Genomic DNA, 10,792 nt, shown 5'->3' with positions numbered 1-10,792 from the left:
GTAGAAGAGCGTGGCTAGTCACATTTATCAATCGGGGGTTAAATCTTAAAAGCATGCTTTCGGAGTAGATATGACGATTTCTAAGAAGAGGGAGCACGTTATACCCTAATATGGGCATGTACGTATGTGAGAGTACACGTTCATCCTGGTATCTAGTCTAAGTCACGCAGGTCCTGTGTCCCGATTGTTCCAATTATCATACAAACAGATGGTTAGTTGACTGAAGATAAGGATACTCATACAGACACAGGAACAAACGATATTCTTTAACCAGGAGTAACATTAAGACAGGGACACTTTCATAATTCATTTAAACTGCTGCAAGACTCGCAACGGGAATATTGTTTGATTTCCAAGAAAACCTCCTTTTTTCATTAGACGATTGGTGATTGAAGTGAATATTCGGCCAATGATCCTGGTTGAAGCAAAAACTGAAAATTCTCGGAAATCTTGGAAATTTTATGTCCCCGAAAGCTTAAAACCCTGAGAGGATTGTTATTTTTCGTAAATTTCGAATTATACTATGTGACCCATGTAAAATCCGGATTGGATTTATGAGTCGCATAGTTGAAATGTTTTCTTGGGTAAATTTCTTTTTGGGTAATTAGATCATGAATTAGACTATGTAAACTATGTATGTTAATTTTAAGGGGAGTTAATATTAAAAGTTACTTCAAAAGCACATTATTTTCCTTCTAATTTTTCCTTCTAACATTTTACCAGAATAATTCAAAGAAATTGTATATTGACTTTCATGACCAATATTAAATATGTCATCACGATTCTTAGATAATTCTTGGGTATTGAAAAGTAAATCCTGTCTAAAGTGACGGAGTTTGTTTCATGTATTGTGTAGATTGTAGGGGTCATGGTTAGAACTCAGCCTTTTCAAGAGGTCACAAATCACATTGTGATATGTAATCTATACTATCGGACATAATTGTCACGAACCAAATTTTTCACGGATCAAATTTTTCACGGACATAATTATTCACGCTCACGACTGCCCAAAAATGTCCAACAAATTTTGAACATTTTTGGTGATTTTGTAATAAGTGTATTACTCTTTTTCTGAACTCTAGAATGTGACTGAAAAGTGATTATATTTGTCCTAGTTTACTATAAACTAATATAGTAATCGGCTATTACACATATCTATGCATATGTACTATGTAGGGATACACACACTAAAATTAATGGAAATAATTACCGGGGCACTTTATTATTCACGGACCTTAATGTCACAGATATTATTTTCACGGACTTAATTATTCACGCTAAGGTCGGTTGTTTCACCCCAATACATACAGCTTGTCACGTGATTAGTCACATGATGCTTCATCTGGGTAAAGACTGCTAAATTCAGAATCTGGGTCTTGTTACAGCTGTACTCTCACTCTACGTCAGCCTCATATATTGAATAACACTCCTACATTACATGCAATTTTTCAGACATGGATTTGCTTGCTCAAAGTGACCACCACACAATCAGCATTAATCAAATGATTCTTTGTGAATTGCCCCGGGGAAATCAGTAGTCACCCTCACCCTCCGCCCCTCCGGGGCGGAGGGTGACATTACAAAATTAGATACAAACAAAATAATATATAGCCTAGTATAATTGATGTAATTATGAGACTAGATGCATGGTTTAAATATATATGAGGGGAGTAAGAAGCAGATTCATGCTACACTGGTGTGTCATATGGAGGGATATGGTACCTAATCCTGCTAGTTCGCATTACACAAATATAATCACGTGACTAGATACAGTCAAAGCACATCTGAAGGGTTAAAGCAGTCTTAATCTCATTCTAATAATTGATGTAATCACGTGACTAGATAAAATTAAAACACATTTGAAGGGTACAAGCAGCATTATATAACATTATAATAATTGATGCAATTATGTGGTTAGATAGGGGTTGCAGCACATCTGAAGGGTTATAGCAGTCTTATATCACATTCAAATATTTGATGTAATCACGTGTCAAGCTGAATGTGTTTGCACTGAAACAAGATCCAGGCACATTGACGATAAGACTAGAATTATTCCATATTAGGACATGTCTGGTATCATGTGACTAATCACGTGACAGGCTGTATACGTTAAGGTATAATGATAGGATAACTGTGTGGGTCACATGACCTGGGTTAAGCCATGAGTCATGATGTGAGATGACACTATACCACGTGAGATGAGACCACTCCATGTGGCAGTGTGTGAGGTGATGAGACAGCACGTGAGATGGGTCACACCACGTGGTATGATTTATCCCCCTGGTGCAAGCAAGAGAGCAGTAACCACGTGAGATGAGATCACATCACGTGACAGTATGTGAGGTGATGACATACCACGTGAGATGAACCACGTCACACCACGTGAGATGATGTCACATCATGTGACAGGATTTGAGGATGCATTGCACCACGTTACACCACGTGAGATGACGTCACACCACTTCAAGCCGTGTGGGATGACGTCACGGATGACATGCCGGCGGGAAGCGGTAGTTCAACCTCCTGCGAGCCATCTTCTTGCTTATACACACCCCTATTATTCTACTGTCTTGTAGTGTCTTCGTCCACTATTTGATTTAAAATCGTTAATGTTTGCTTGACTACGTGTCATCCAGGCCATTCTTGGTCCGATGTTGTTCATTATTATTGTCTAGTTATTGACTATTGATTACATAAACGATCTTGCAAATGTAAGAGATATATCCCAATATATGTGTTTTTTTCGCAGATGGCAGACACGTAATCAAACTCATTATCTTGATAACGATTAACGATTATAGCCTCTCTCATATTTAAGGTAACGATTATTAGGATTCAGAACGAAATAAATAAAATCCTTCCCTTTAAAGTTACAGGATAAGTTCATTAATTCGTTTAGGAACAACGATATTTATTATTTACTCGATAAACAAAAACTTGCCGCTGAAAAAAACGTCGTTCTCTACAGCTCGTAACAGAATTACAAAGAAACTATACCATCTGTTCGAGTTAAGTCCAAACAATATTGCCATCAAATAAAATGAACTGCGATAAAGCATCTATTAGTCAGTCACTGCCATCTTTTAATTTTCACTGCCACGCTTAAGCTAATCTGCACAAATATTTACTCAATTACGTGCGCAGTGCGTGCTAATAAAATTCTTGGAATTCTACCGCCTTGATACTAATATAAACTGCAAATTTATTATTATTATTGAGGACGTTACAGGAGGAATTAAATTAATGTAGTTTGAGGAGCCCTCACTCTCCTCACGTCAAACAATGGCGTTTCTCTTGTCGCTATTGATATTTTCGATATATAAATTGATGTAGTATACTCTCGATGTACTCCCCATCACGGGTTTATTAATATTACTTCTACTACTACATAAGATCAAATAGCACGTATCTAACAAATAAGTGTGTTGTTTTTACAGATCAGTAAAGAAATTATTACCCGGTTAATTGTATAAACTCTATATTCATACAGACGTATCTCTGCCTCACACTTCGTAGCTTTGATGGTTAGCTTTCTAATCCGCTGCTTTCCCTTATCCTGAAATAAAATGTTATATGAGATCGGACTACTTAAAGTTCAGAACAGCGCCGTAACTTCTAAGCTTAGTAATAATAATAAATTGAAGTTAAAGAACACCACTATTAAGATATACTTATATTAAGCAGTGTTTAATTTAGTCATCCCAGAAACTTTCATGATAAAATATAGGACTGCCGACTGGTAACATAAGAAAAGAATTAACAAAAGAAAGATTTTAAAAATTAACTTATAACCAACATTTATAGGTTTCTTTTTGTTTGAGACACCATGGGGGCACCTCAGAAAGCACTGTCTGCTTTTAACGAAGGGAGCGTCCTCGAACTCTACTTGACCGTGGGAAAACGCCACGCCGAGTTTATTACCTGATTAAATCAACTTAGGTCAAAAAAGTACCAGACAAATGTGTGCTATTTTAGTTCATATGATTTTGTAAGCCTGCAAAATGTACTTATGATAATAAAATGCTGTTTTGTTATTATATGTTTAAGATGTATGATTATAATACGACTTTTTAATTTCTTGATTTTCAGTCATAATTAGCGTGTAGTCGTTTTTTAATTTTATTTCAATTAGCGAGATCTGTTATCAGCTGCTGTAAGAACTGCTCGTCTTTTAGTGCTTTAGTGTGATCGTTGTGTAGCCTGTAATCTGTATACATAAACTGTACTATGGACTATACACAAATGACAGAGAAGAGATAAAAAATATTCTTCTGTCCTAAAGAAAACTTGTGCAGCTGCTCTTATGCCAAAAAAGATCTGTATTGAGCTGCAGTCGAGACAATAGCTGAAAATGACGACAGTTATCTATGGAATAAGTGAATCCGACGATGAGCAGTTAGAAGACAAGGTTGTCAAACTTCTCGCCGAGATTAACGAGAAAACTGCACTACGTGATAATTGTAGAGTTTGTTTAAAGAGAGCCAACACATCAAGAACTATTCAGCTTCAGCTTTCGTTGAATAGAACTGATACGGCATCTCAGGTGCTGACAAAAGCTAAACGTCAACGCAAAACAGAGGGCGACTACAGTAGCTACATTTGCCCGGACAGATCAGTGGGAAAAGGAGAGCTTTTAAGGCTCAGCTCAGACTGACTACATATAGAACAGTTCACTGTGCATTACCGTGATGGGTTTCCCGTCAGATTTTACAGACGGGGAAATAGTTTATTCGATTCTTATACGTTATAATTGCTGGATTCCGTAAAGTTTTGAAGAGTATTAAATACAAATCTTAAAAATTACAGATATTTATTTACCAGTTAGTTTCGTCTTTCGGGAATCTGAAATCGGCCAATTCAGTCCTTCTTCTTTGACCAAATTGTTCTTGATCTCTTTAACAGCTTCATCAAGTGATTTCTTGTGAACCTGTGATCGAAAAGCTTGCTCCGTTTTTCGAAACTAAATAATTGTAAAGGGGGGGATGCAACGTCAATTAATGTCAATTAATGTCAATTAATGTCAATTAATGTCAATTAATGTCAATTAATGTCAATGTCAGTTTTGCAAAATTTAGGAATACTGACAGTAAAATTAGGGGTACTGGAAGAGCTGCATAGAGTCCACTAGTATTTAATATTAGCCTGTACTGGCCCAATAAAATGTGACCTCCAGATCAGTAAAATTAGGGGTGCTGGAAGAGCTGCATAGAGTCCACTAGTATTTAATATTAGCCTGTACTGGCCCAATAAAATGTGACCTCCAGATCAGTAAAATTAGGGGTGCTGGAAGAGCTGCATAGAGTCCACTAGTATTTAATATTAGCCTGTACTGGCCCAATAAAATGTGACCTCCAGATCAGTAAAATTAGGGGTGCTGGAAGAGCTGCATAGAGTCCACTAGTATTTAATATTAGCCTGTACTGGCCCAATAAAATGTGACCTCCAGATCAGTAAAATTAGGGGTGCTGGAAGAGCTGCATAGAGTCCACTAGTATTTAATATTAGCCTGTACTGGCCCAATAAAATGTGACCTCCAGATCAGTAAAATTAGGGGTGCTGGAAGAGCTGCATAGAGTCCACTAGTATTTAATATTAGCCTGTACTGGCCCAATAAAATGTGACCTCCAGATCAGTAAAATTAGGGGTGCTGGAAGAGCTGCATAGAGTCCACTAGTATTTAATATTAGCCTGTACTGGCCCAATAAAATGTGACCTCCAGATCAGTAAAATTAGGGGTGCTGGAAGAGCTGCATAGAGTCCACTAGTATTTAATATTAGCCTGTACTGGCCCAATAAAATGTGACCTCCAGATCAGTAAAATTAGGGGTGCTGGAAGAGCTGCATAGAGTCCACTAGTATTTAATATTAGCCTGTACTGGCCCAATAAAATGTGACCTCCAGATCAGTAAAATTAGGGGTGCTGGAAGAGCTGCATAGAGTCCACTAGTATTTAATATTAGCCTGTACTGGCCCAATAAAATGTGACCTCCAGATCAGTAAAATTAGGGGTGCTGAAGAGCTGCATAGAGTCCACTAGTATTTAATATTAGCCTGTACTGGCCCAATAAAATGTGACCTCCAGATCAGTAAAATTAGGGGTGCTAGAAGAGCTGCATAGAGTCCACTAGTATTTAATATTAGCCTGTACTGGCCCAATAAAATGTGACCTCCAGATCAGTAAAATTAGGGGTGCTGGAAGAGCTGCATAGAGTCCACTAGTATTTAATATTAGCCTGTACTGGCCCAATAAAATGTGACCTCCAGATCAGTAAAATTAGGGGTGCTGGAAGAGCTGCATAGAGTCCACTAGTATTTAATATTAGCCTGTACTGGCCCAATAAAATGTGACCTCCAGATCAGTAAAATTAGGGGTGCTGGAAGAGCTGCATAGAGTCCACTAGTATTTAATATTAGCCTGTACTGGCCCAATAAAATGTGACCTCCAGATCAGTAAAATTAGGGGTGCTGGAAGAGCTGCATAGAGTCCACTAGTATTTAATATTAGCCTGTACTGGCCCAATAAAATGTGACCTCCAGATCAGTAAAATTAGGGGTGCTGGAAGAGCTGCATAGAGTCCACTAGTATTTAATATTAGCCTGTACTGGCCCAATAAAATGTGACCTCCAGATCAGTAAAATTAGGGGTGCTGGAAGAGCTGCATAGAGTCCACTAGTATTTAATATTAGCCTGTACTGGCCCAATAAAATGTGACCTCCAGATCAGTAAAATTAGGGGTGCTGGAAGAGCTGCATAGAGTCCACTAGTATTTAATATTAGCCTGTACTGGCCCAATAAAATGTGACCTCCAGATCAGTAAAATTAGGGGTGCTGGAAGAGCTGCATAGAGTCCACTAGTATTTAATATTAGCCTGTACTGGCCCAATAAAATGTGACCTCCAGATCAGTAAAATTAGGGGTGCTGGAAGAGCTGCATAGAGTCCACTAGTATTTAATATTAGCCTGTACTGGCCCAATAAAATGTGACCTCCAGATCAGTAAAATTAGGGGTGCTGAAGAGCTGCATAGAGTCCACTAGTATTTAATATTAGCCTGTACTGGCCCAATAAAATGTGACCTCCAGATCAGTAAAATTAGGGGTGCTGGAAGAGCTGCATAGAGTCCACTAGTATTTAATATTAGCCTGTACTGGCCCAATAAAATGTGACCTCCAGATCAGTAAAATTAGGGGTGCTGGAAGAGCTGCATAGAGTCCACTAGTATTTAATATTAGCCTGTACTGGCCCAATAAAATGTGACCTCCAGATCAGTAAAATTAGGGGTGCTGGAAGAGCTGCATAGAGTCCACTAGTATTTAATATTAGCCTGTACTGGCCCAATAAAATGTGACCTCCAGATCAGTAAAATTAGGGGTGCTGGAAGAGCTGCATAGAGTCCACTAGTATTTAATATTAGCCTGTACTGGCCCAATAAAATGTGACCTCCAGATCAGTAAAATTAGGGGTGCTGGAAGAGCTGCATAGAGTCCACTAGTATTTAATATTAGCCTGTACTGGCCCAATAAAATGTGACCTCCAGATCAGTAAAATTAGGGGTGCTGGAAGAGCTGCATAGAGTCCACTAGTATTTAATATTAGCCTGTACTGGCCCAATAAAATGTGACCTCCAGATCAGTAAAATTAGGGGTGCTGGAAGAGCTGCATAGAGTCCACTAGTATTTAATATTAGCCTGTACTGGCCCAATAAAATGTGACCTCCAGATCAGTAAAATTAGGGGTGCTGGAAGAGCTGCATAGAGTCCACTAGTATTTAATATTAGCCTGTACTGGCCCAATAAAATGTGACCTCCAGATCAGTAAAATTAGGGGTGCTGGAAGAGCTGCATAGAGTCCACTAGTATTTAATATTAGCCTGTACTGGCCCAATAAAATGTGACCTCCAGATCAGTAAAATTAGGGGTGCTGGAAGAGCTGCATAGAGTCCACTAGTATTTAATATTAGCCTGTACTGGCCCAATAAAATGTGACCTCCAGATCAGTAAAATTAGGGGTGCTGGAAGAGCTGCATAGAGTCCACTAGTATTTAATATTAGCCTGTACTGGCCCAATAAAATGTGACCTCCAGATCAGTAAAATTAGGGGTGCTGGAAGAGCTGCATAGAGTCCACTAGTATTTAATATTAGCCTGTACTGGCCCAATAAAATGTGACCTCCAGATCAGTAAAATTAGGGGTGCTGGAAGAGCTGCATAGAGTCCACTAGTATTTAATATTAGCCTGTACTGGCCCAATAAAATGTGACCTCCAGATCAGTAAAATTAGGGGTGCTGGAAGAGCTGCATAGAGTCCACTAGTATTTAATATTAGCCTGTACTGGCCCAATAAAATGTGACCTCCAGATCAGTAAAATTAGGGGTGCTGGAAGAGCTGCATAGAGTCCACTAGTATTTAATATTAGCCTGTACTGGCCCAATAAAATGTGACCTCCAGATCAGTAAAATTAGGGGTGCTGGAAGAGCTGCATAGAGTCCACTAGTATTTAATATTAGCCTGTACTGGCCCAATAAAATGTGACCTCCAGATCAGTAAAATTAGGGGTGCTGGAAGAGCTGCATAGAGTCCACTAGTATTTAATATTAGCCTGTACTGGCCCAATAAAATGTGACCTCCAGATCAGTAAAATTAGGGGTGCTGGAAGAGCTGCATAGAGTCCACTAGTATTTAATATTAGCCTGTACTGGCCCAATAAAATGTGACCTCCAGATCAGTAAAATTAGGGGTGCTGGAAGAGCTGCATAGAGTCCACTAGTATTTAATATTAGCCTGTACTGGCCCAATAAAATGTGACCTCCAGATCAGTAAAATTAGGGGTGCTGGAAGAGCTGCATAGAGTCCACTAGTATTTAATATTAGCCTGTACTGGCCCAATAAAATGTGACCTCCAGATCAGTAAAATTAGGGGTGCTGGAAGAGCTGCATAGAGTCCACTAGTATTTAATATTAGCCTGTACTGGCCCAATAAAATGTGACCTCCAGATCAGTAAAATTAGGGGTGCTGGAAGAGCTGCATAGAGTCCACTAGTATTTAATATTAGCCTGTACTGGCCCAATAAAATGTGACCTCCAGATCAGTAAAATTAGGGGTGCTGGAAGAGCTGCATAGAGTCCACTAGTATTTAATATTAGCCTGTACTGGCCCAATAAAATGTGACCTCCAGATCAGTAAAATTAGGGGTGCTGGAAGAGCTGCATAGAGTCCACTAGTATTTAATATTAGCCTGTACTGGCCCAATAAAATGTGACCTCCAGATCAGTAAAATTAGGGGTGCTGGAAGAGCTGCATAGAGTCCACTAGTATTTAATATTAGCCTGTACTGGCCCAATAAAATGTGACCTCCAGATCAGTAAAATTAGGGGTGCTGGAAGAGCTGCATAGAGTCCACTAGTATTTAATATTAGCCTGTACTGGCCCAATAAAATGTGACCTCCAGATCAGTAAAATTAGGGGTGCTGGAAGAGCTGCATAGAGTCCACTAGTATTTAATATTAGCCTGTACTGGCCCAATAAAATGTGACCTCCAGATCAGTAAAATTAGGGGTGCTGGAAGAGCTGCATAGAGTCCACTAGTATTTAATATTAGCCTGTACTGGCCCAATAAAATGTGACCTCCAGATCAGTAAAATTAGGGGTGCTGGAAGAGCTGCATAGAGTCCACTAGTATTTAATATTAGCCTGTACTGGCCCAATAAAATGTGACCTCCAGATCAGTAAAATTAGGGGTGCTGGAAGAGCTGCATAGAGTCCACTAGTATTTAATATTAGCCTGTACTGGCCCAATAAAATGTGACCTCCAGATCAGTAAAATTAGGGGTGCTGGAAGAGCTGCATAGAGTCCACTAGTATTTAATATTAGCCTGTACTGGCCCAATAAAATGTGACCTCCAGATCAGTAAAATTAGGGGTGCTGGAAGAGCTGCATAGAGTCCACTAGTATTTAATATTAGCCTGTACTGGCCCAATAAAATGTGACCTCCAGATCAGTAAAATTAGGGGTGCTGGAAGAGCTGCATAGAGTCCACTAGTATTTAATATTAGCCTGTACTGGCCCAATAAAATGTGACCTCCAGATCAGTAAAATTAGGGGTGCTGGAAGAGCTGCATAGAGTCCACTAGTATTTAATATTAGCCTGTACTGGCCCAATAAAATGTGACCTCCAGATCAGTAAAATTAGGGGTGCTGGAAGAGCTGCATAGAGTCCACTAGTATTTAATATTAGCCTGTACTGGCCCAATAAAATGTGACCTCCAGATCAGTAAAATTAGGGGTGCTGGAAGAGCTGCATAGAGTCCACTAGTATTTAATATTAGCCTGTACTGGCCCAATAAAATGTGACCTCCAGATCAGTAAAATTAGGGGTGCTGGAAGAGCTGCATAGAGTCCACTAGTATTTAATATTAGCCTGTACTGGCCCAATAAAATGTGACCTCCAGATCAGTAAAATTAGGGGTGCTGGAAGAGCTGCATAGAGTCCACTAGTATTTAATATTAGCCTGTACTGGCCCAATAAAATGTGACCTCCAGATCAGTAAAATTAGGGGTGCTGGAAGAGCTGCATAGAGTCCACTAGTATTTAATATTAGCCTGTACTGGCCCAATAAAATGTGACCTCCAGATCAGTAAAATTAGGGGTGCTGGAAGAGCTGCATAGAGTCCACTAGTATTTAATATTAGCCTGTACTGGCCCAATAAAATGTGACCTCCAGATCAGTAAAATTAGGGGTGCTGGAAGAGCTGCATAGAGTCCACTAGTATTTAATATTAGCCTGTACTGGC

Source organism: Bolinopsis microptera, chromosome 11 (assembly GCF_026151205.1).
Source record: "Bolinopsis microptera isolate Bmic1 chromosome 11, MBARI_Bmic_1.0, whole genome shotgun sequence".
NCBI classification, from domain to species: Eukaryota; Metazoa; Ctenophora; class Tentaculata; order Lobata; family Bolinopsidae; genus Bolinopsis; species Bolinopsis microptera.
Note: the sequence above shows the minus strand (reverse complement) of the source record.